This window comes from Pseudophryne corroboree, chromosome 3 (assembly GCF_028390025.1).
Source record: "Pseudophryne corroboree isolate aPseCor3 chromosome 3, aPseCor3.hap2, whole genome shotgun sequence".
Lineage (NCBI taxonomy): Eukaryota > Metazoa > Chordata > Amphibia > Anura > Myobatrachidae > Pseudophryne > Pseudophryne corroboree.
This window is the reverse complement of record NC_086446.1, coordinates 254,875,701-254,903,637: the sequence shown is the minus strand read 5'-3', so window position 1 is coordinate 254,903,637 and position 27,937 is coordinate 254,875,701. Positions and strand designations below refer to the sequence as shown.

General features: G+C 44.3%; 1 long non-coding RNA gene across 2 annotated transcripts in view; it reads left to right on the top strand.

Annotated features, from left to right (window-relative positions):
- LOC135057669 (uncharacterized) overlaps nt 1-27,937 on the top strand; it is a 303,293-nt gene that overhangs the window by 1,336 nt on the left and 274,020 nt on the right. The window lies entirely within an intron of this gene.

Sequence of the window (27,937 nt, the reverse complement as noted above, 5' to 3'; positions counted from 1 at the left end):
TGATCTGCCTAACCCAGGCCTCTTCATCATGCAGAGAGGAGCGCGGACACCTACCATGGAAATGTCCTCACATCCTGTAGAAAAGTAAGATAAAACACTGCGTGGCATCATGATCTTAATATGTATAAGGGGGAGGGAGGAGTGTCATAGCATAATGTATATAGGGGGATTAACATAAAATATATAAAGGGGGTTCCGTGTGCTGCAGCGTAATGTGTAAAAGGCGGCTATACCTGGTGTAATGTGTGACTGGGGCTCTACCTGGTGTAATGTGTGACTGGGGCTCTACCTGGTGTAATGTGTGTAAGTGGCGCTACTGTGCGGTGTAATTTGAATTATGGAGACTACTGTACAGCATAATATGAATTGGTATTATCTTTTGACCACGCCCCTTCCCCATAAAGCCACGTCCCTATATTTTTGATGCGCATATGATGGGGGTGGGGGGGCGCCGATGCTGTTTCTTGCACACAGCGCTAAAATGTCTAGTTACGGCACTGCACCATACATCCCGACAATACCTCCTGTTGTACCTTGTTCTTCAAAACACTGGAAAACTACAACCCTGAATGCAGTTTCCTATGCCGCGCCATGTGCACTTTGCACACAGTGGGTAGGGGAAACACATCAGATAAACCCACCACTAAAAACTCCCAGCATCCCTAGATAATAGGTGGATGTCGAGCCACATGGTCAACTTTATCACTAGCGTAGGAGCCCTCCTTAGCATCTGTGGTTACAAGAACGTGACCCTTTGAGGCACCAGTACTGCTGCTCCCTGTGTGCCCACAATTCTTGATTGGGTGGTACCCCCTGAATAGAATACAAAGGTGTTGAAAATTACACCTCACACCTAGGGTACACTGACCATTGTTGAAAGCAAAACACTTTCTATGACCTGGCTTAGGACTAGGCGGCTAAGTACTCGATGCAGAACCCTGCTGTCTGACCCCATCCTGCAAAAATCGCTGCAGCTGCATCACTTTGACAAAAACGTCTTCATCTTTACTACCGAAATCAATAACATCCCAGCCATGCTGCTTCCTTTGAAACTCCTCAGCATAGGTACACCATGCCTAACCGCTAGCAAACCGAAAGAGCTCATGAATTAGAAATAAGGAATGATTTTCATGTGCAGTCTCCTTCTGGAACCCCTCCTCTCTTGCCAACAGTGCAGTAATGAGCAGTAGTAGACACTATGCCAGAGTCTACTATGCATGCTCAGGTCTCTGGGAAAATTGTGCAGTTGATATTTTCCCAGTGATTTTCCTAGTCCAAATGCACAAAATGCTGAAAAAATGCCTGCTGCTAGAATGCTCTCTGTATTGAACAGATGTCACATACACTATCTGTATTGTATGGTGTTCTCTGGGAACCTGGGTATTATAAGGTTACAATTAGAGAAAAGCGGGATCGGTTCTCAGAGAACCGAACCCTACCGGACTTCACCACCCGGGCCCGGGTCTGAGTCAGGCTCGGGTTTTCCCGCCTGACTCGGGAACCAGAGAGAGGCAAAATGTCATCATCCCACTGTTGGATTCTCACGGGGTTTGGATTTCATATAAGGAGCTGCGCGTCACCGCCATTTTCACTCTGGCATTGGAGAGTGTAGAGAGAGGATGTGTCTCCGTCCTCAGTGTCCTCAGTGTTTGTGTCTTGTGCTGCATCAGTCCAGTCACAGTGGTGGTGTCCTCTACTGCCATATGTCCAGTGCTGCTGTATAAGTCCAGTCCAGTGGGGCTGTGTTGTTCTGCATCAGTCCAGTGGTTGTGTCTTGTGCTGCATCAGTCCAGTCAAAGTGGTGGTGTCCCCTGCTGCCATATGTCCAGTGTTGCTGTATAAGTCCAGTCCATTGCAGTGATGCTGTTGTCCTGCATCAGTCCAGTGGTCGTGTGCCTGTGCTTCCGTATTTGTACAGTGGTGCTGCCATTTATGTCCAGTGATCCTGCCATATATGTCCATTGATACTACCGTATATGTCCAGTGGTACTGCTGTATAATTCCAGTGATCCTGCCACATAATTACAGTGATCCTGCTGTATTATTTGTCAGGTTTCTGATTTTGTCTGTCCCCGGAGGGGGCACTAGTGGGTCAGTGTTGGTACAATATATAAAACGTGGACGCAGAATAAAAGTCCTGCGCATATGCGCCGATATTTAATGCACACAGAGGTCACAGAGCAAAGGTGTTACAACAGATGACACCAAACACATATATTCGCACACACCGTGTTCCTTATTTACACAAGGACCCCAGTGTGCGCAAAAAAAGGGCGCTGGGACTTACCAATGGTGGAGATTTTTATATAGTTAGTGGATGCTGCTGCTCTTTAGCTAAAAAGGATAATTGCATTCCTTATAGTAGTAACAAAGATATATACACACCCACCGGGATACAATCCCGGGAGTATACCAAGAGCGCTGCTTCCACCCCAATTTCTATATTATTATACACTTTCACAACTGATTTTATATTCAATCTTTTTTATTTAAATAGGAATCTTCCTCTATATATACACAAATAAAAAGAATTTAATCGTATACAATAAATGCTGCAGCATAAAGAATAAAAAACAGTACAATTTACCTCCACATTAATATTACATCTAAAATCCTAAGAGGCTTGCTAGTATCCGGATCTCAGGCTTATATTAAAACCAATTTAGCTGGGTAATGTCCACATTACATCAATATGTCCCAGTAAGGTGCAAGGATTTTTTTACTTCATGTTCTCTCTTACATTAAACATGATCTCTGTAATCCAAAACTGATTCAATTTATGAATATGATCATCTTCAAATTGTCCCAAGATTACTTGGATCCCTTTTTAATTTATGTGTGCACACATTAGATTACCTTCACAGGTGTTACCATATGGATTCTTTGTAATATCACCTCCAGTAATTGGACACTTTGCTGTTACGGTCCTCCTTTAATTATTGAAGGTATCAATGGTCCAGTACTTCTACTCACAGTGCTCAGGCTCCCTCTGCTGGTGATTGCCCGTATTGCAATTTACACTGTGTGACAGTGGTATTGACCCCGTAATACAGCGTTCTGGAGGTGAAAGTCTCTTGACACAGTCACTTGAATACGCGTTTCTCCGCCTTGATGCTCCTTCAGCGGCTTCCTCAGTAGCTGAGGAAGCAGCTGAAGGAGCATCAAGGCGGAGAAATGCGTATTCAAGTGACTGTGTCAAGAGACTTTCACCTCCAGAACGCTGTACTACGGGGTCAATACCACTGTCACACAGTGTAAATTGCAATACGTGCAATCACCAGCAGAGGGAGCCTGAGCACTGTGAGTAGAAGTACTGGACCATTGATACCTTCAATAATTAAAGGAGGACCGTAACAGCAAAGAGTCCAATTACTGGAGGTGATATTACAAAGAATCCATATGGTAACACCTGTGAAGGTAATCTAATGTGTGCACACATAAATTAAAAAGGGATCCAAGTAAACTTGGGACAATTTGAAGATTATCATATTCATAATTTGAATCAGTTTTGGATTACAGAGATCATGTTTAATGTAAAAGAGAACATGAAGTAAAAAAATCCTTGCACCTTACTGGGACATATTGATGTAATGTGGACATTACCCAGCTAAATTGGTTTTAATATAAGCCTGAGATCCGGATATTAGCAAGCCTCTTAGGATTTTAGATGTAATATTAATGTGGAAGTAGATTGTACTGTTTTTTATTCTTTATGCTGCAGCATTTATTGTATACGATTAAATTCTTTTTATTTGTGTATATATATAGAGGAAGATTCCTATTTAAATAAAAAAGATTGAATATAAAATCAGTTGTGAAAGTGTATAATAATATAGAAATTGGGGTGGAAGCAGCGCTCTTGGTATACTCCCGGGATTGTATCCCGGTGGGTGTGAATATATCTTTGTTACAACAGATGATACTTAGCATCGATAATACCAGAAATGAAATAATGAAACGGTAACTGAATCCAAGGTGAAAAGTCTCTGGCAACACAAATATATATTGAAAACAACTTGATGACTGAATGCAGAAAGGTTAGGCAAATAAAGTCTCTGATAAAAAAATGTGGAGTAACTTGGTGAATGAATGCAAATGGTTTAGAGAACAAAACTCCGGTGATACTTGTAAAGCAAATAAAGTCTCTGATAACAAAACGTAGGATAACTTGGTAAATGAATGCGGATGGTTTTAGAAGACAGAACTCCAGTAATACGTATGAAGCACACAGTCTCTGTATAGCTCAGTTCTTATTACCACACAGGGCCCAAGCAGGAGATAGTCCCAATGCAACAAGCTTAGTATAAGTTGATATAACGAGGTGCACAGGTAGAGCAATGAAACAAACACCTGAGGAGAGTCTCTTATTGCTGATGAGCTGCGGCTGGCTATGGCTGGAGTCTGTAGCAGAATGAAGGAAATGCAGGGTGATGAAATGAACGATGAGACGGATCACAGGGAACCACTGAAGACAGGAACATGAGAACCAGGAGAACTTGAGGCACCAATGTGACTCGTCCGAGGCGATGTAACTGAGCCATGTACTGGAACTTATACCCCTTGCTCTGCGGTGATTGGTTGTTTAACCTCTGGGGCAAGCACAGCGCTGGATTGGATGCCTGGGTCAGCTGAGTGCAGATGTCATGGCGGCGCCCATGCAACCCGGACACCAGCACCCAACAAGGCAAAAATGGAACTTGACTCAGGGGTACTCAGTGACACTGGAGATGATGCTCGCAGTCAGTGCATCCATGGAGCCGCGACTGGGGCCATGACCTCCAGAGGCCTGCACACCAGCACGCTGGTAAGTGAGACGCTGCTGAATGCCAATTCCTGACAGTACCCCCTCCTTTATGGGTGGACACCAGACACCCTCGAGGCTTGGCAGGAAAAAGTCTGTGGAAAGCCTGCACCAACCATGGAGCGTGGACATCTGAGGCGTTGATCCAACTCCTCTCCTCAGGACCATATCCGAACCAGTCAATCAGATATTGCAAACGACCATAACTATGCTGGGAGTCCAGGATATTTTCCACCTCATACTCCACACCCCGATGAGTCTGCACCTTTGGGCCTGCCGGAAGAACTCTCTGGAAATGATTGAGAATTAAGGTCTGAGGAGAGAAATATGAAATGAGTTGGGAACTTTCAAATAAGAAGGCAGTATTAAGTTATAAGCCACTGGATTGATAACACACTCCATTGGAAATGGCCCAATAAACTGTGGAGCAAATTTCATTGAAGGAACTCTAAAACTGAGATTTTGGGTAGACAGCCAGACTTTGTCGCCCAATTTTAGGCTGCGAACTGCTCGTCTTTTCCGGTCAGCAAAGACTTTGTACCTGTGAGAGGTTTTTTTAAGAGCGCTGGATTGGAGCCTGGGTCAGCTGAGTGCAGGCCAGACGCTGGGACCCAGCAAGGCACAAACGGAACTTGAATCAGGGGTACTCAGTGACACTGGAGATGATGCTCGCAGTCAGCGCATCCATGCAGCCGTGACTGGGGCCATGACCTCCGGAGGCCTGCACACCAGCGCGCTAATAAGTGAGACACTGCTGAATGCCGATTCCTGACATAATTCCAGTGATCTTGCCATATAAGTCCAGTGATCCTGCTGTATATGTCCAGTGATACTGCTGTATATGTCAAGCGGTACTGCCGTATAAATCCAGTGATATTGCGGTATAATTTCAGTGATCCTGCCATATAATTCTAGTGGTACTGGCGTATAAGTCCAGTGATCCTGCCGTATTATTACAATGGTACTGGCATATAAGTCCAGTCCAGTGATATTGCCGTAAATGTCTAGTGATACTGCCATATATGACCTCTGATACTGCTGTATATGTCCAGTGGTACTGGCATATAAGTCCAGTGATCCTGTCGTATAATTCTAGTGATCCTGTCATATAATTCCAGTGGTACTGGCGTATAAGTCCAGTGATCCTACCGTATAATTACAGTGGTACTGGCATACAAGTCCAGTCCAGTGATACTGCTGTATATGTCCAGTGGTACTGCCGTATAAATACAGTGATCCTGCCGTATAATTGCAGTGATCCTTCCATATAAGTCCAGTGATCCTGCCGTATAATTCCAGTGGTACTGGCGTATAATGCCAGTGATCCTGCTGTAAAATTACAGTGGTATTGGCATATAGGTCCAGTCCAGTGATACTACCGTATATGTCCAGTGATACTGCCGTATCTGTCCATTGATACTGCCGCATATGTCCAGCGGTACTGCCGTATATGTCCAGTGATCCTGCCATATAATTCCAGTAGTACTGGTGTATAAATCCAGTGATACTGCCATATAAGTCCAGTGATCCTACCGTATATGTCCATTGATACTGCTGTATATGTTCAGCGGTACTGCCGTATAAATCCAGTGATCTTGCATATAAGTACAGTGATCCTTCCGTATATGTCCATGGATACTACCTTATATGTCCAGCGGTACTGCCGTATAAAGCCAGTGATCCTGCCGTATAAGTCTAGTGATCCTGCCGTATAATTCCGGTGATCCTGCCATATAATTCCAGTGATCCTGCCATATAATTCCATATAAATCTATATAATTCTGTATAACTCCAGTCCAGTGGTGCTGCCATATGAGGTCAGTGGTGCTGTCCTGTGCTGTATATTATTTACTCCTAATAAAGGGATTATTAATATTTTATCCAAATAATTTTCGCAGGGTTTGCCCTGTGTGGTGCAGAGGTACGCTCTCCTGTACCGCATATTGTTATATAACTCCAGAAAAATAATGGAGAACAAAAATTTGGAGGATAAAATAGGGAAAGATCAAGATCCACTTCCTCATAGTGCTGAAGCTGCAGCCACTAGTCATGACATAGACGATGAAATGCCATCAACGTCGTCTGCCAAGGGCCGATGCCCAATGTGATATTAGAGGGCATGTTAAATCCAAAAAGCCAAAGTTCAGTAAAAAGACCCAAAAAAAGAAATTTAAATGGTCTGAAGAGAAACGTAAACTTGCCAATATGCCATTTACGACATGGAATGGCAAGGAACGGCTAAGGCCCTGGCCTATGTTCATGACTAGTGATTCAGCTTCACATGACGATGGAAGCCCTCATCATCCTACTAGAAAAATGATGAGAGTTAAGCTGGAAAAAGCACAGAAAAGAACTGTGCGTTCTAAGGGGGTATCACAAATCCCCAAGGAGAGTCCAAGTGTGTCGGCAGTTGCGATGCCTGACCTTCCCAACACTGGACAGGAAGAGGTGGCTCCTTCAACTATTTGCACGCCCCCTGCAAGTGCTGGAAGGAGCACCCACAGTCCAGTTTCTGATATTCATATTAAAGATGTCACTGTTGAAGTACACCAGGATGAGGATATGGGTGTTGCTGGTGCTGAGGAAGTTGAAGATGAGGATTCTGATGGTAATGTGGTTTGTTTAAATGAGGCACCGTGGAAGACACCTGTTGTCCGTGGGATGAAGAAGCCCATTGTCATACCAGGGCAAAATACCAAAAAAGCCACCTCTTCGGTGTGGAATTATTTCTCCACATATCCTGACATCTGTCAAGCCGTGTGTTGCCTCTGTCAATCAGTAATAAGTAGGGGTAAGGATGTTAACCACCTAGGAACATCCTCCCTTATACATCACCTGCTGCACATTCATCAGAAGTCAGTGTTGAGTTTTGAAACTTTGGGTAAGAGAATAAGAAGTCCACTGACACCTAAAATCCCTTCTTCCTCTTGTACCCAAGCTCCTGCAAGCCACACCACCAACTCCCTCAATGTCAACTTCCTCCTCAGTCAGGAACATCAGTAGTCCTGCAGGCCATGTCACTGGCAAGTTTGATGAGTCCTCTCTTAACCGGGATTCCTCAGGAGGATCCTTGAGTGGTACGCCTGCTGTTACTGCTGCTGCTGCTGTTGTTGCTGCTGGGAGTCGATCATCATCCCAGAGGGGAACTTGTACTACTTCAACAAAGCAATTGCCTGTCCAACAGTCCTTTGTGAGGAAGATGAAATATGAAAGCTGTCATCCTTTTGCAAATCAGATAACTGAGGCCTTGACAGCTATGTTGGTGTTAGACGTGCGTCCGGTATCCACCATTAGTTCAGTGGGACTTAGAGAATTGTTTGAGGTACTGTGTCCACGGTATCAAATCCCATCTAGGTTCCACTTCACTAGGCAGGCGATACCGAGAATGTACAGAGACATCAGAAAGAGTGTCCTCAGTGTCCTAAAAAATGAGGTTGTACCCACTGTCCACTTAACCATGGACATGTGGACAAGTGGAACAGGGCAGACTAAGTACTATATGACTGTGACAGCCCACTGGGTAGATGTATGGCCTCCTGTAGCAACAACAGCAGTGGCACCAGTAGCAGCATCTCGCAAATGCCAACTTCCTATGCAGGCTACGCTAAGTATCACCGCTTTCCGGAAGAGGCACATGGCTGACAACCTCTTACGGAAACTGAGGGACATCATTGCACAATGGTTTACCCCAATTAGACTCTCCTGGGGATTTGTGATATCAGACAACGCCAACAATATTATGCGTACATTACATCTGGGCAAATTCCAGTACGTCCCATGTTTTGCACATACAATTATTTGGTGGTGCAGAATTTTTTTAAAAATGACAGGGGCATGCAGGAGATGCTGTAGGGAGACCCAAAAGATTGCGGGCCACTTTCGTCATTCAGCCACCGTGTGCCAAAGACTGGAGCACCAGCAAGCACTCCAGAACCTGTCCTGCCATCACCTAAAGCAAGAGGTGTTAACAAGGTAGAATTCAACCCTCTATATGCTTCAGAGGATGGAGGAGCAGCAAAAGGCCATTCAAGCCTATACATCCACATACGATATAGGCAAAGGAGGGGGAATGCACCTGACTCAAGTGCAGTGGAGAATGATTTCTGTCTTGTGCAAGGTTCTCCAACCCTTCGAACTTGCCACACATGAAGTCAGTTCAGACACTGCCAGCTTGAGTCAGGTCATTCCCCTCATAAGGCTTTTGCAGAAGTAACTGGAGAAATTGAAGAAGGAGCTAAGACAGAGCGATTCCACTAAGTATGTGGGACTTGTGGATGGAGCCCTTTTTTCGCTTTGCCAGGATTCAAGGGTGGTCAATCTGTTGAAATCAGAGCACTACATTTTGGCTACTATGCTCGATCCTAGGTTTAAAGCCTATGTTGTATCTCTCTTTCTGGCAGACACAAGTCTGCAGAGGTTCAAAGACCTGCTGGTGAGTAAATTGTCAACTCAAGCGGAACGTGACCCATCAACAGCTCCTCCTTCATTTTCTCCCGCAACTGGGGCTGCGAGGGAAAGGATAAGATTTCCCAGCCCACCCTCTGGCGGTGATGCAGGGTAGTCAGGAGTGAGTGCTGACATCTGGTCCAGACTGAAGGACCTGCCAACGATTAATGACATGTCTTCTGTCACTGCATATGATTCTGTCACCATTGAAAGCATGGTGGAGGATTATATGAGTGACCGCCTCCAAGTAGGCATGTTAGACAGTCCGTACGTATACTGGCAGGAAAAAGAGGCAATTTAGATGCCCTTGCACAAACTGGCTTTATTTTACCTAAGTTGCCCCCCCTCCAGTGTGTACTTTGAAAGAGTGTTTAGTGCAGCCGGTATCCTTGTCAGTGATCGGCGTAGGAGGTTACTTCCGCAAAATGTGGAGAAGATGATGTTCATCAAAATAAATGATAAATTCCTCCGGGAAGACCTTGACCAGCAATTGCCTCCAGAAAGTACACAGGGACCTGTGATGGTGGATTCCAGTGGGGACAAATTAATACTCTGTGAGGAGGAGGATGTACACACTGAAAGGGGAGAGTAATTGGAGGATGAGGATGAGGATGAGGTCGACATCTTGCCTCTGTAGAGCCAGTTTGTGCAAGGAGAGATTGATTGCTTCTTTTTTGGTGGGGGCCCAAACAAACCAGTCATTTCAGCCACAGTCGTGTGGCAGACCCTGTTGCTGAAATGATTGGTTTGTTAAAGTGTGCATGTCCTGTTTATACAACATAAGGGTGGGTGGGAGGGCCCAAGGACAATTCCATCTTGCACCTCTTTTTCTTCTGTACATCATGTGCTGTTTAGGGCCTAGTTTTCTAAGTGCCATCCTGTCTGACACTGCAGTGCCACTCCTAGATGGGCCAGGTGTTTGTGCCACACACTTGTGTTGCTTAGCTTAGTCATAGAGCTACGTCAGTGTAACCTTTTGGCCTAAAAACAATATTGTGAGGTGTGAGGTGTTCAGAATAGACTGGAAATGAGTGAAAATGAATGTTATTGAGGTTAATAATACCATAGGACCAAAATGACCCCCAAATTCTGTGATTTTAGCTGTTTTTATGTGTTTTTTTTTAAATCATCCAAAATCCAAAACCAAAACCAAAACACAAAAGGGTGGTTTTGGCAAAACCAATCTAATACCAAAACACTAAAAGTGCCCGCCGCACATCTCTAGTTACAATACTCTTTATATTGCATTTTAGTGACTATGATACTCTTTATATTATAGATTGGTCACTGGGATGCTCTTTTTATTGCATAGCTGCAATTAATATGCAGTCTGTATTGTACAACTTAAAACAGGTTGAACACGATGGGCAATTTGCCTCTATTCAACCTCAAATACTATGTTACTATGTTACTATGTATATTTGTATGTTGTCTGTACCCAAATCTTAGATCATCTTAGTGATATAAATTCTAAATATGTAAAGACAGTGAATTTTTAATTATTGTGTAAGGTCTCTCCTGTCTACAACTAATATATGAAAAGCGAGCCAGGGGCAAACCTCAGTTGCATCAATTGGTATGGAGTCAGGACATAGCCTAACATTGAAACACAGAATTTGACGGCAGATAAGAACCATTTGGCCCATCTAGTCTGCCCCTTTCTTTACCTTTTAAGAACCTAAACTGTATCTGATCCTTTTAAATGTCCATTTTGTTTTTTAAAGCTCTATGATCCATGGTATTTACTAAATATTAAAAATGAAAACCAGCACCATCCACAAAAACTAGAAGAAATACCAAATTTATAGTGCACCTACCACCTACATATAGCAGGGGCTGCCATTTTGTGGGTTCAACCCATAGTCATGAGAGTGCAACCTATCAATTCTGTAGGAGCTACTGTTATCACTGAAGCACTTGCAGGGCCGTATTAATGGCCTGGGACTAAAAATGTCTGAGGGCCTACTGTGAGAGTAAGAGGAGGTGTAGCCAGTGCTTTGTGGTTGCGAACACTCCCTACAAAAGGTTTATTCAACATGCAGCACTCCCGTTGCTGTGAACTTACACATCCCAGCATGCCCTGCAACTGTTTTAGCATGTGCTAATAGGAAAACTGTTGAGACATGCTGGTATGTGTACCACAGCAGCTGGAGGGCCGCATGCTGAAGATCGTTGGCCTAGAGTCTCCCTAAATACATAAAGGTATAACAATAACACAAATTTTGTGAAGAAAATAGAAACATAATTTTAATATGATTTATGGCCTACCCTGTGGCCAACTAGTGGCTGGTCACCATCATGCAGCCTATTTTTATGTGGAGACCAGGAGCTGTTGTTAATCTGGCCCTTGACACACAATTCAAAATGTTTCCCATTTCAGCAAGTTCACCAGTTTCCAGTAACTTGATAGGCTGATTCAATGTGCATTAAAATACAGTCTATCAAAATTCCTGGCTGCAGTATGATTAGTTGGCCAACACTTTGTTTTATTTATTGACAGATAAATATATGTCAGATCCAAATGGAAACTACATACATTAATCCTTAAATATCCATAAATTAATTTACACATAAATCTTAAATTGTCTATTATTATTATTATTATTATGCATAATATAGGTCACCAGTGTTTTGGCAAATGCAGCATATCTATCTAATAATTGCAATGTCAAACATTTACTTGGCCCCAATTTCCCTGCAAGAGAGGAGGAGGACACAAGCAGCCAAGAGCAGAGGTTGGAGTGAGACAGAGGAACAGAGTGTGAGAGAGAGGCGGGGGGAAAGTATACGAAAGCAACAAAGGGGGAGTGGGGGTGGGAGTGGCAGAGTCGGGGGAGGAGCATGACAGGGTGCTGGGAAGAACAGGACAGAGTGGAGGTGGAGCAGCGGATAGAGGGGATGGAGCAGAGCAGTTTGTAGACACTGAGGTGATGGGGTCCCTTTACCAGTCTTATAATATGTATGATTATAAGTTTATAACCCTCACTTATGATTGTTTAGGAATTGGTTATCTTAATGTGAACAAATGACCTTCACTATGTACAATACTTGCGTATACCATGTGCTTAATGTCTTCTTGTATGAGCCATTTTACATTGTGTATCAGACAATAATTGAGATGTACATGATATAAGCCTTGCAATACAGTTGGATGAACACAAATGGAGACAAAGAAAAAAAGGAAAGAACATGGGAAATAAGCAAAATAAGACAATACAATAGTGTTAACTTTTAAAACGGTTGCAGTATGTGTCATGCTGAGTAATTTTTAGAAAACATTAGTTCATTTACTTTGTGTACATAGCTCCCAAATTCAAATATGGACTTTACAGGATGAATATTAAAAAGCTAAATATATGGTGAATATGGGGAAAGTTATTCAGAAAAAAAGTGTCTCTTAACAGAAGTTATAAATGACAGCATATGAAAAACAACTAGAATTAGATTGACGTACAGAATAGGCAGGGCCGGATTAACAATGGGGCTGATGGAGCTGCAGCTCCAGACCCACTCTCCCAAATAGGCCCACAGCATCCTACAGTTCTCTCTGCTGCTTTAGATAGGAGACATTTTATTTCCTTGTACAGCAGCCTGATTCATCTCACTGCCGCCTCTCCCGGATGTCCTTGCCGCAGCCCTGTGCCTCCCTGCTCCATCATCAACAAGCCAGTCTCGGGGGTGCTCATGGCCGCTTCCCAAGTCCAGACTGCCCCACTCTCTGGCCAGGACCCACACTGTAAATGGTGTGCCACGCCTTTGGTGCCTCCTCCTGGGCGGGCTGTTCTCTGCTGGCCCAACCTCCCCTCACAGGGCTGCCTCGGCATTCTCAGCGCTGAGAGGGGGAGACCAGGGCAGCACAGCGCAGCTCTCCAGTCTTGGCGATATCTTCAAAATTCTTTAACGGTCGCCGGTGAGTTCGCCTTTTTCTAGCCTCTTCTGGGGTCCCCATCCCACATGCTTCCCGCCTGAGTCACGTGCTGCTCCTCAGCCTGTGCACAGCATAGCGTCCAGGAGCACCACATGTCAACTATGCACCCCGCTGTCACCAATGTACTCCAATTTCAATTAATACTAGGGGTAGTGCCTGCAGCTGCATAGTGACCATTAACCCTGTAGTTTGCGGATGCATTATGAGTAGGTAGTGCTGTGGTGTAGTGTAGTGGTGCAGAGTGGGGACATAGTATAGTTCTATTTTGTAATATGGGTAGGTAGTGCAGTGTTGTAGTGTGGGGAGGTAGTGTAGTGCTGTTTTGTATTGTGATGAGGCAGTGAAGGAGGTGGTGTAGTGGGTATGCTGTCACAATACCGATGTTGGGATCCTGACGGGGGCATCATACCGGTGAGGTACACTAGGTGATTCATCCTCTATGGGTGTCCACCACACCCATAGAGAGAGAATAGAACCTATGGTCAGCATAGCTCGCTACCTAGCCCGCAAGGGACAAAGTTGCGCTCGCCCATCTGCCGGCATTCCACCGCATGGGATGCCGATGTCAGGATATTGGCATTTGGCATCCCGGGCGGCGGGTTATCATACCGATACGTTTAGTGATATTGTGTGGAGACATAGTGCAATAATGTGTAGGGCGGTAGCACAGTAATGTGGTGTGGAGGATAGTACAATAATGAGACAGCTCCCTGCAGTGACCACTGACGAAATCCAGTGTAGAGTGGCGCTCCCGCAGACTCCTGAGATATCCGGCTGACTATCCCCAGTGGTGACTTCTATCCCAGTGGCCACTTTACAGTGCAGCTTACTGCTCAGGCTGCTGCTGTCAGAAATAGGATGTCAGTCACTCCCTCAACCCTGGCACACCCTCTTGGAGCCATCCCCTGGTGGAAGGCGGATGCCGGCACTCCTCCACCTTGATCCCAGCCAACCCAGCACTGGAGGCAAGCACTGCAACCTTGCATCCTCCCCATCTTCTTTTATTGATAAGGGCCCCACAGGTTTGTTGCCAAGAGGCCCCACAAACCTTAGTCCGTCCATGAAGGTAGCGCAGTATTGTGGTGTTGGGAGGTAGATGTAGTGTGGGAATCTAGTCTGGGGACCAGTGAAATAGTGTGGAGATGTAGTGTGGGTAGGTAGCATATATTGCAGGGATGTAGTGTGGAGAGGTAGCATAGTGATATGCTGCAGGGATGTAGTGTGGGTAGGTAGCGTAGTGATATATTGCAGGGATGTAGTGTGGAGAGGTAGCATAGTGATATACTGCAGGGATGTAGTGTGGGTAGGTAGCGTAGTGATATATTGCAGGGATGTAGTGTGGAGAGGTAGCATAGTGATATACTGCAGGGATGTAGTGTGGAGAGGTAGCATAGTGAAATACTGCAGGGATGTAGTGCGGGGAGGTAGCATAGTGATATACGGCAGGGGTGTATTGTGGGGAGGTAGCATATTGATATACGTCGGGAATGTAGTCTGGGGAAATAGCGTAGTGATATATACGGCAGGGATGTAGTCTGGGGAAGTAGCGTAATGTTATACATCAGGGATGTAGTGTGGGGAGGTAGCATAGTGTTATACGTCGGGGATGTAGTGTGGGGAGCTAGCACAGTGATATACGGCAGGGATGTAGAGTGGGGAGGTAGCACAGTGATATACGGCAGGGATGTAGTGGGGGATGTAGAATATTGATATATACGGCAGGGATGTAGTGTGGGGAGGTAGCATAGTGATATATGGCAGGGATGTAGTGTGGGAAGCTAGCACAGTGATATACGGCAGGGATGTAGTGTGGGGAGGTAGCACAGTGATATACGGCAGGGATGTAGTGGGGGATGTAGAATATTGATATATACGGCAGGGATGTAGTGTGGGGAGGTAGCACAGTGATATACGGTAGGGATGTAGTGGGGGATGTAGAATATTGATATATATGGCAGGGATGTAGTGTGGGGAGGTAGCATAGTGATATATGGCAGGGATATAGTGTGGGAAGCTAGCACAGTGATATACGGCAGGGATGTAGAGTGGGGAGGTAGCACAGTGATATACGGCAGGGATGTAGTGGGGGATGTAGAATATTGATATATACGGCAGGGATGTAGTGTGGGGAGGTAGCACAGTGATATACGGTAGGGATGTAGTGGGGGATGTAGAATATTGATATATATGGTAGGGATGTAGTATGGGGAGGTAGCATAGTGATATATGGCAGGGATGTAGTGTGGCGAGGTAGCACATTGTTATATGTCGGGGATGTAGTGTGGGGATATACGGCAGGGTATACACAGTGATATAGGGCAGGGATGTAGTATAGGGAGGTAGCACAGAGATATACAGCAGGGATGTAGTTGGGGGAGGTAGCATATTGATATTCGGCAGGGATGTAGTGTGGGGAGGTAGCACAGTGATATACGGCAGGGATGTAGTCTGGGGAGGTAGCATAGTGATATACGGCAGGGATGTAGTGTAGGGAGATATAGTGTGGAGATGTAGTATGGTGAGGTAGCATAGTGATATACGGTGAGCAGGTAGCATAGTGATGTATAGTAGTGTGTGAGGTATAGTGTAGAGATGTAGTGTGGGAGGTATAGTGTAGAGATGAAGTGTGAGTAGGTAGCACATAGTAGGCCCTTCCTAAATTTCAGCTCCAGGCCCATGTATACCTTAATCTGGCACTGGGAATAGGGGTCGGAGATAGATTTATTCATTAGAAAAGCTATTAGGATTCTCCAGTATAGATTGTTTTGTCTATACCCTCTCTGGAGGCTCTGCCAAAAATATTTATATTCATATAATTTTCAAGCCAGTACTATTGTTGTACTTTACTATTCACAGAAGTTATAGGATTCATTATTTCATACTGAAGGCAATGTGTTTGGAGGCCCTTTTGCAAGTTTAGGATAATTCCTCTAATTTTGAATTTTAGTGATTCTCACACTCCAAAAAGCAAATGGTGCAGTCATAGTTTCAGTAAAATTACAGTGGTATTGGCATATAGGTCCAGTCCAGTGATACTACCGTATATGTCCAGTGATACTGCCGTATCTGTCCATTGATACTGCCGCATATGTCCAGCGGTACTGCCGTATATGTCCAGTGATCCTGCCATATAATTCCAGTAGTACTGGTGTATAAATCCAGTGATACTGCCATATAAGTCCAGTGATCCTACCGTATATGTCCATTGATACTGCTGTATATGTTCAGCGGTACTGCCGTATAAATCCAGTGATCTTGCATATAAGTACAGTGATCCTTCCGTATATGTCCATGGATACTACCTTATATGTCCAGCGGTACTGCCGTATAAAGCCAGTGATCCTGCCGTATAAGTCTAGTGATCCTGCCGTATAATTCCGGTGATCCTGCCATATAATTCCAGTGATCCTGCTGTATAATTCCATATAAATCTATATAATTCTGTATAACTCCAGTCCAGTGGTGCTGCCATATGAGGTCAGTGGTGCTGTCCTGTGCTGTATATTATTTACTCCTAATAAAGGGATTATTAATATTTTATCCAAATAATTTTCGCAGGGTTTGCCCTGTGTGGTGCAGAGGTACGCTCTCCTGTACCGCATATTGTTATATAACTCCAGAAAAATAATGGAGAACAAAAATTTGGAGGATAAAATAGGGAAAGATCAAGATCCACTTCCTCATAGTGCTGAAGCTGCAGCCACTAGTCATGACATAGACGATGAAATGCCATCAACGTCGTCTGCCAAGGGCCGATGCCCAATGTGATATTAGAGGGCATGTTAAATCCAAAAAGCCAAAGTTCAGTAAAAAGACCCAAAAAAAGAAATTTAAATGGTCTGAAGAGAAACGTAAACCTGCCAATATGCCATTTACGACATGGAATGGCAAGGAACGGCTAAGGCCCTGGCCTATGTTCATGACTAGTGATTCAGCTTCACATGACGATGGAAGCCCTCATCATCCTACTAGAAAAATGATGACAGTTAAGCTGGAAAAAGCACAGAAAAGAACTGTGCGTTCTAAGGGGGTATCACAAATCCCCAAGGAGAGTCCAAGTGTGTCGGCAGTTGCGATGCCTGACCTTCCCAACACTGGACAGGAAGAGGTGGCTCCTTCAACTATTTGCACGCCCCCTGCAAGTGCTGGAAGGAGCACCCACAGTCCAGTTTCTGATATTCAAATTAAAGATGTCACTGTTGAAGTACACCAGGATGAGGATATGGGTGTTGCTGGTGCTGAGGAAGTTGAAGATGAGGATTCTGATGGTAATGTGGTTTGTTTAAATGAGGCACCGTGGAAGACACCTGTTGTCCGTGGGATGAAGAAGCCCATTGTCATACCAGGGCAAAATACCAAAAAAGCCACCTCTTCGGTGTGGAATTATTTCTCCACATATCCTGACATCTGTCAAGCCGTGTGTTGCCTCTGTCAATCTGTAATAAGTAGGGGTAAGGATGTTAACCACCTAGGAACATCCTTCCTTATACATCACCTGCTGCACATTCATCAGAAGTCAGTGTTGAGTTTTGAAACTTTGGGTAAGAGAATAAGAAGTCCACTGACACCTAAATCCCTTCTTCCTCTTGTACCCAAGCTCCTGCAAGCCACACCACCAACTCCCTCAACGTCAACTTCCTCCTTAGTCAGGAACGTCAGTAGTCCTGCAGGCCATGTCACTGGCAAGTTTGATGAGTCCTCTCTTAACCGGGATTCCTCAGGAGGATCCTTGAGTGGTACGCCTGCTGTTACTGCTGCTGCTGCTGCTGTTGTTGCTGCTGGGAGTCGATCATCATCCCAGAGGGGAACTTGTACTACTTCAACAAAGCAATTGCCTGTCCAACAGTCCTTTGTGAGGAAGATGAAATATGAAAGCTGTCATCCTTTTGCAAATCAGATAACTGAGGCCTTGACAGCTATGTTGGTGTTAGACGTGCGTCCGGTATCCACCATTAGTTCAGTGGGACTTAGAGAATTGTTTGAGGTACTGTGTCCACGGTATCAAATCCCATCTAGGTTCCACTTCACTAGGCAGGCGATACCGAGAATGTACAGAGACATCAGAAAGAGTGTCCTCAGTGTCCTAAAAAATGAGGTTGTACCCACTGTCCACTTAACCATGGACATGTGGACAAGTGGAACAGGGCAGACTAAGTACTATATGACTGTGACAGCCCACTGGGTAGATGTATGGCCTCCTGTAGCAACAACAGCAGTGGCACCAGTAGCAGCATCTCGCAAATGCCAACTTCCTATGCAGGCTACGCTAAGTATCACCGCTTTCCGGAAGAGGCACATGGCTGACAACCTCTTACGGAAACTGAGGGACATCATTGCACAATGGTTTACCCCAATTAGACTCTCCTGGGGATTTGTGATATCAGACAACGCCAACAATATTATGCGTACATTACATCTGGGCAAATTCCAGTACGTCCCATGTTTTGCACATACAATTATTTGGTGGTGCAGAATTTTTTTAAAAATGACAGGGGCATGCAGGAGATGCTGTAGGGAGACCCAAAAGATTGCGGGCCACTTTCGTCATTCAGCCACCGTGTGCCAAAGACTGGAGCACCAGCAAGCACTCCAGAACCTGCCCTGCCATCGCCTAAAGCAAGAGGTGTTAACAAGGTAGAATTCAACCCTCTATATGCTTCAGAGGATGGAGGAGCAGCAAAAGGCCATTCAAGCCTATACATCCACATACGATATAGGCAAAGGAGGGGGAATGCACCTGACTCAAGTGCAGTGGAGAATGATTTCTGTCTTGTGCAAGGTTCTCCAACCCTTCGAACTTGCCACACATGAAGTCAGTTCAGACACTGCCAGCTTGAGTCAGGTCATTCCCCTCATAAGGCTTTTGCAGAAGTAACTGGATAAATTGAAGAAGGAGCTAAGACAGAGCGATTCCACTAAGTATGTGGGACTTGTGGATGGAGCCCTTTATTCGCTTTGCCAGGATTCAAGGGTGGTCAATCTGTTGAAATCAGAGCACTACATTTTGGCTACTATGCTCGATCCTAGGTTTAAAGCCTATGTTGTATCTCTCTTTCTGGCAGACACAAGTCTGCAGAGGTTCAAAGACCTGCTGGTGAGTAAATTGTCAACTCAAGCGGAACGTGACCCATCAACAGCTCCTCCTTCATTTTCTCCCGCAACTGGGGCTGCGAGGGAAAGGATAAGATTTCCCAGCCCACCCTCTGGCGGTGATGCAGGGTAGTCAGGAGTGAGTGCTGACATCTGGTCCAGACTGAAGGACCTGCCAACGATTACTGACATGTCTTCTGTCACTGCATATGATTCTGTCCCCATTGAAAGCATGGTGGAGGATTATATGAGTGACCGCCTCCAAGTAGGCATGTTAGACAGTCCGTACGTATACTGGCAGGAAAAAGAGGCAATTTGGATGCCCTTGCACAAACTGGCTTTATTTTACCTAAGTTGCCCCCCCTCCAGTGTGTACTTTGAAAGAGTGTTTAGTGCAGCCGGTATCCTTGTCAGTGATCGGCGTAGGAGGTTACTTCCGCAAAATGTGGAGAAGATGATGTTCATCAAAATAAATGATAAATTCCTCCGGGAAGACCTTGACCAGCAATTGCCTCCAGAAAGTACACAGGGACCTGTGATGGTGGATTCCAGTGGGGACAAATTAATACTCTGTGAGGAGGAGGATGTACACACTGAAAGGGGAGAGTAATTGGAGGATGAGGATGAGGTCGACATCTTGCCTCTGTAGAGCCAGTTTGTGCAAGGAGAGATTGATTGCTTCTTTTTTGGTGGGGGCCCAAACAAACCAGTCATTTCAGCCACAGTCGTGTGGCAGACCCTGTTGCTGAAATTATTGGTTTGTTAAAGTGTGCATGTCCTGTTTATACAACATAAGGGTGGGTGGGAGGGCCTAAGGACAATTCCATCTTGCACCTCTTTTTCTTCTGTACATCATGTGCTGTTTAGGGCCTAGTTTTTTAAGTGCCATCCTGTCTGACACTGCAGTGCCACTCCTAGATGGGCCAGGTGTTTGTGCCACACACTTGTGTTGCTTAGCTTAGTCATAGAGCTACGTCAGTGTAACCTTTTGGCCTAAAAACAATATTGTGAGGTGTGAGGTGTTCATAATAGACTGGAAATGAGTGAAAATGAATGTTATTGAGGTTAATAATACCATAGGACCAAAATGACCCCCAAATTCTGTGATTTTAGCTGTTTTTATGTGTTTTTTTTAAATCATCCAAAATCCAAAACCAAAACCAAAACACAAAAGGGTGGTTTTTGCAAAACCAATCTAATACCAAAACACTAAAAGTGCCCGCCGCACATCTCTAGTTACAATACTCTTTATATTGCATTTTAGTGACTATGATTGCAGTCTGTATTGTACAACTTAAAACAGGTTGAACATGATGGGCAATTTGCCTCTATTCAACCTCAAATACTACGTTACTATGTTACTATGTATATTTGTATGTTGTCTGTACCCAAATCTTAGATCATCTTAGTGATATAAATTCTAAATATGTAAAGACAGTGAATTTTTAATTATTGTGTAAGGTCTCTCCTGTCTACAACTAATATATGAAAAGCGAGCCAGGGGCAAACCTCAGTTGCATCAATTGGTATGGAGTCAGGACATAGCCTAACATTGAAACACAGAATTTGACGGCAGATAAGAACCATTTGGCCCATCTAGTCTGCCCCTTTCTTTACCTTTTAAGAACCTAAACTGTATCTGATCCTTTTAAATGTCCATTTTGTTTTTTAAAGCTCTATGATCCATGGTATTTACTAAATATTAAAAATGAAAACCAGCACCATCCACAAAAACTAGAAGAAATACCAAATTTATAGTGCACCTACCACCTACATATAGCAGGGGCAGCCATTTTGTGGGTTCAACCCATAGTCATGAGAGTGCAACCTATCAATTCTGTAGGAGCTACTGTTATCACTGAAGCACTTGCAGGGCCGTATTAATGGCCTGGGACTAAAAATGTCTGAGGGCCTACTGTGAGAGTAAGAGGAGGTGTAGCCAGTGCTTTGTGGTTGTGAACACTCCCTACAAAAGGTTTATTCAACATGCAGCACTCCCGTTGCTGTGAACTTACACATCCCAGCATGCCCTGCAACTGTTTTAGCATGTGCTAATAGGAAAACTGTTGAGGCATGCTGGTATGTGTACCACAGCAGCTGGAGGGCCGCATGCTGAAGATCGTTGGCCTAGAGTCTCCCTAAATACATAAAAGTATAACAATAACACCAATTTTGTGAAGAAAATAGAAACATAATTTTAATATGATTTATGGCCTACCCTGTGGCCAACTAGTGGCTGGTCACCATCATGCAGCCTATTTTTATGTGGAGACCAGGAGCTATTGTTAATCTGGCCCTTGACACACAATTCAAAATGGTTCCCATTTCAGCAAGTTCACCAGTTTCTAGTAACTTGATAGACTGTATTTTAATGCACATTGAATCAGCCTATCAAAATTCCTGGCTGCAGTATGATTAGTTGGCCAACACTTTGTTTTATTTATTGACAGATAAATATATGTCAGATCCAAATGGAAACTACATACATTAATCCTTAAATATCCATAAATTAATTTACACATAAATCTTAAATTGTCTATTATTATTATTATTATTATTATTATGCATAATATAGGTCACCAGTGTTTTGGAAAATGCAGCATATCTATCTAATAATTGCAATGTCAAACATTTACTTGGCCCCAATTTCCCTGCAAGAGAGGAGGAGGACACAAGCAGCCAGGAGCAGAGGTTGGAGTGAGACAGAGGAACAGAGTGTGAGAGAGAGGCGGGGGGAAAGTATACGAAAGCAACAAAGGGGGAGTGGGGGTGGGAGTGACAGAGTCGGGGGAGGAGCATGACAGGGTGCTGGGAAGAACAGGACAGAGTGGAGGTGGAGCAGCGGATAGAGGGGATGGAGCAGAGCAGTTTGTAGACACTGAGGTGATGGGGTCCCTTTACCAGTCTTATAATATGTATGATTATAAGTTTATAACCCTCACTTATGATTGTTTAGGAATTGGTTATCTTAATGTGAACAAATGACCTTCACTATGTACAATACTTGCGTATACCATGTGCTTAATGTCTTCTTGTATGAGCCATTTTACATTGTGTATCAGACAATAATTGAGATGTACATGATATAAGCCTTGCAATACAGTTGGATGAACACAAATGGAGACAAAGAAAAAAAGGAAAGAACATGGGAAATAAGCAAAATAAGACAATACAATAGTGTTAACTTTTAAAACGGTTGCAGTATGTGTCATGCTGAGTAATTTTTAGAAAACATTAGTTCATTTACTTTGTGTACATAGCTCCCAAATTCAAATATGGACTTTACAGGATGAATATTAAAAAGCTAAATATATGGTGAATATGGGGAAAGTTATGAGTAATAAAGATATTCAGAAAAAAAGTGTCTCTTAACAGAAGTTATAAATGACAGCATATGAAAAACAACTAGAATTAGATTGACGTACAGAATAGGCAGGGCCGGATTAACAATGGGGCTGATGGAGCTGCAGCTCCAGACCCACTCTCCCAAATAGGCCCACAGCATCCTACAGTTCTCTCTGCTGCTTTAGATAGGAGACATTTTATTTCCTTGTACAGCAGCCTGATTCATCTCACTGCCGCCTCTCCCGGATGTCCTTGCCGCAGCCCTGTGCCTCCCTGCTCCATCATCAACAAGCCAGTCTCGGGGGTGCTCATGGCCGCTTCCCAAGTCCAGACTGCCCCACTCTCTGGCCAGGACCCACACTGTAAATGGTGTGCCACGCCTTTGGTGCCTCCTCCTGGGCGGGCTGTTCTCTGCTGGCCCAACCTCCCCTCACAGGACTGCCTCGGCATTCTCAGCGCTGAGAGGGGGAGACCAGGGCAGCACAGCGCAGCTCTCCAGTCTTGGCGATATCTTCAAAATTCTTTAACGGTCGCCGGTGAGTTCACCTTTTTCTAGCCTCTTCTGGGGTCCCCATCCCACATGCTTCCCGCCTGAGTCACGTGCTGCTCCTCAGCCTGTGCACAGCATAGCGTCCAGGAGCACCACATGTCAACTATGCACCCCGCTGTCACCAATGTACTCCAATTTCAATTAATACTAGGGGTAGTGCCTGCAGCTGCATAGTGACCATTAACCCTGTGGTTTGCGGATGCGTTATGAGTAGGTAGTGCTGTGGTGTAGTGTAGTGGTGCAGAGTGGGGACATAGTATAGTTCTATTTTGTAATATGGGTAGGTAGTGCAGTGTTGTAGTGTGGGGAGGTAGTGTAGTGCTGTTTTGTATTGTGATGAGGCAGTGAAGGAGGTGGTGTAGTGGGTATGCTGTCACAATACCGATGTTGGGATCCTGACGGGGGCACCATACCGGTGAGGTACACTAGGTGATTCATCCTCTATGGGTGTCCACCACACCCATAGAGAGAGAATAGAACCTATGGTCAGCATAGCTCGCTACCTAGCCCGCAAGGGACAAAGTTGCGCTCGCCCATCTGCCGGCATTCCACCGCATGGGATGCCGATGTCAGGATATTGGCATTTGGCATCCCGGGCGGCGGGTTATCATACCGATACGTTTAGTGATATTGTGTGGAGACATAGTGCAATAATGTGTAGGGCGGTAGCACAGTAATGTGGTGTGGAGGATAGTACAATAATGAGACAGCTCCCTGCAGTGACCACTGACGAAATCCAGTGTAGAGTGGCGCTCCCGCAGACTCCTGAGATAACCGGCTGACTATCCCCAGTGGTGACTTCTATCCCGGTGGCCACTTTACAGTGCAGCTTACTGCTCAGGCTGCTGCTGTCAGAAATAGGATGTCAGTCGCTCCCTCAACCCTGGCACACCCTCTTGGAGCCATCCCCTGGTGGAAGGCGGATGCCGGCACTCCTCCACCTTGATCCCAGCCAACCCAGCACTGGAGGCAAGCACTGCAACCTTGCATCCTCCCCATCTTCTTTTATTGATAAGGGCCCCACAGGTTTGTTGCCAAGAGGCCCCACAAACCACAAACCTTAGTCCGTCCATGAAGGTAGCGCAGTATTGTGGTGTTGGGAGGTAGATGTAGTGTGGGAATCTAGTCTGGGGACCAGTGAAATAGTGTGGAGATGTAGTGTGGGTAGGTAGCATATATTGCAGGGATGTAGTGTGGAGAGGTAGCATAGTGATATGCTGCAGGGATGTAGTGTGGGTAGGTAGCGTAGTGATATATTGCAGGGATGTAGTGTGGAGAGGTAGCATAGTGATATACTGCAGGGATGTAGTGTGGGTAGGTAGCGTAGTGATATATTGCAGGGATGTAGTGTGGAGAGGTAGTATAGTGATATACTGCAGGGATGTAGTGTGGAGAGGTAGCATAGTGAAATACTGCAGGGATGTAGTGCGGGGAGGTAGCATAGTGATATACGGCAGGGGTGTATTGTGGGGAGGTAGCATATTGATATAAGGCAGGAATGTAGTCTGGGGAAATAGCGTAGTGATATATACGGCAGGGATGTAGTCTGGGGAAGTAGCGTAATGTTATACATCAGGGATGTAGTGTGGGGAGGTAGCATAGTGTTATACGTCGGGGATGTAGTGTGGGGAGCTAGCACAGTGATATACGGCAGGGATGTAGAGTGGGGAGGTAGCACAGTGATATACGGCAGGGATGTAGTGGGGGATGTAGAATATTGATATATACGGCAGGGATGTAGTGTGGGGAGGTAGCATAGTGATATATGGCAGGGATGTAGTGTGGGAAGCTAGCACAGTGATATACGGCAGGGATGTAGTGTGGGGAGGTAGCACAGTGATATACGGCAGGGATGTAGTGGGGGATGTAGAATATTGATATATACGGCAGGGATGTAGTGTGGGGAGGTAGCACAGTGATATACGGTAGGGATGTAGTGGGGGATGTAGAATATTGATATATATGGCAGGGATGTAGTGTGGGGAGGTAGCATAGTGATATATGGCAGGGATATAGTGTGGGAAGCTAGCACAGTGATATACGGCAGGGATGTAGAGTGGGGAGGTAGCACAGTGATATACGGCAGGGATGTAGTGGGGGATGTAGAATATTGATATATACGGCAGGGATGTAGTGCGGGGAGGTAGCACAGTGATATACGGTAGGGATGTAGTGGGGGATGTAGAATATTGATATATATATGGCAGGGATGTAGTATGGGGAGGTAGCATAGTGATATATGGCAGGGATGTAGTGTGGCGAGGTAGCACATTGTTATATGTCGGGGATGTAGTGTGGGGATATACGGCAGGGTATACACAGTGATATAGGGCAGGGATGTAGTATAGGGAGGTAGCACAGTGATATACAGCAGGGATGTAGTTGGGGGAGGTAGCATATTGATATTCGGCAGGGATGTAGTGTGGGGAGGTAGCACAGTGATATACGGCAGGGATGTAGTATGGGGAGGTAGCATAGTGATATACGGCAGGGATGTAGTGTAGGGAGATATAGTGTGGAGATATAGCATGGTGAGGTAGCATAGTGATATACGGTGAGCAGGTAGCATAGTGATGTATAGTAGTGTGTGAGGTATAGTGTAGAGATGTAGTGTGGGAGGTATAGTGTAGAGATGAAGTGTGAGTAGGTAGCACATAGTAGGCCCTTCCTAAATTTCAGCTCCAGGCCCATGTATACCTTAATCTGGCACTGGGAATAGGGGTCGGAGATAGATTTATTCATTAGAAAAGCTATTAGGATTCTCCAGTATAGATTGTTTTGTCTATACCCTCTCTGGAGGCTCTGCCAAAAATATTTATATTCATATAATTTTCAAGCCAGTACTATTGTTGTACTTTACTATTCACAGAAGTTATAGGATTCATTATTTCATACTGAAGGCAATGTGTTTGGAGGCCCTTTTGCAAGTTTAGGATAATTCCTCTAATTTTGAATTTTAGTGATTCTCACACTCCAAAAAGCAAATGGTGCAGTCATAGTTTCAGGTGATATAGTGGCCTCTTTTATAAAACACATTTGGAGGTAACTGTGCTAGTTTTCATGCTAGACTTAAAAGATTTTAAATAAATACATAGAAAGAAACCTGTATTTGAAATTAAGCCAATTTACTTTCTAATTTAACTTTGTTTAGGAAATGTAGAGGCCCAATTTCTTTTAAACTAGGTGTATATTTAAATTTAAGTTGGGGTTAAGGATGGATGGGCTTGAAGGGATGCGGCAGTCATGTGTAACTGATGCTGTAATCCTGACACAACTCGGAATCCCGGTTTGCGAAATGCGAACACTGACATCCAGAAGGTATCAGGGCCACTGAATACCCGGGTGGGGGGGATTTAGGGACAGGCACTAGAGGGGGGTTAGCTGTAGCCGCCAACCTTCCCCCTGAGTCTTAGCCTTAGCTGCCACCCCTGATGTCTTAGTCTTAGTTACCACCCCCACTAGCCACCATCCCAGCAGGGTGAAGGTTAGGGGACAGGGGAGGGGTAAAATAATGACTCCATTACCTGTTGGCTTTCTAATTGTAGGGATGCTGGTGTCAGTGTATTGGCATCCTGACTGCCGGGATCCTGTATCGCACCCCGCATGAATACTGGGACCTTAAGCAGGACATACCAATGTTTCTTAAAAATGTTAATTTGATTAGCTGTTTGCTAAATTCTGCAATAAATTTAATCCTTAGAGAGTCAATTCATTTTGTTTTCTCCTAATACAGGTTGAGTATCCCTTATCCAAAATGCTTGGGACCAGAGGTATTTTGGATATCGGATTTTTCCGTATTTTGGAATAATTGCATACTATAATGAGATATCATGGTGATGGGAACTAAATCTAAGCACAGAATGCGTTTATGTAACATATACACCTTATACACACAGCCTGAAGGTCATTTTAGCCAATATTTTCAATAACTTTGTGCATTAAACAAAGTGTGTGTACATTCACACAATTCATTTATGTCTCATATACACCTTATACACACAGCCTGAAGGTCATTTAATACAATATTTTTTATAATTTTGTGTATTAAACAAAGTTTGTGTACATTGAGCCATCAGAAAACAAAGATTTCACTATCTCACTCTCACTCAAAAAGTCCGTATTTCGGAATATTCCGTATTTCGGAATATTTGGATATGGGATACTCAACCTGTATTGTGTTAGTGTTTATTTATTCTCTTAGTATTTAAAAAGTGTAGAAAAAAAAATATGCATTTATGCCAGTAACTGAATTGTAAAATATTGGGATGCTAATGTTTTGTCTTGGATTGTGTACATAAACATATCCAGTAGTGCTTATGTTTTTGTGATACTGCTATGTTTGCTAATTTTGACTTCCTGCCAGTTATCATATTGTTTTCCAGCATTCATCTATTCAGATCAGTGCAAGCTACCATTGGCATCCTGCTGGACTATGGATTACAGGAACACATTTAGGAACTCCTTTATGGTTTATTGCAGATTCGTTTGTGTACTGTTCCTTGTGTGAGGATGCCACATCATGAATGCATACAGCTCTTTTTACAGTATCTGCGAGTATTAGGGATGTGCGTCAGCCCAAATCTTGGGTTTTGGTATTGGATCTGTATCTCATTCATGTTTTGGATCTGTATTGGTTTAGCCAAAACTGCCCTTGTGGGTTTTGGATATGGTTTTGGATTTGGATCTGTATTTAAAAAGAAAAATGCAAAAATTACAGCATTTTGGTCTGATTTTGTTCCTACAGTATTATTAACCTCAATAATATTCATTTCAGTAA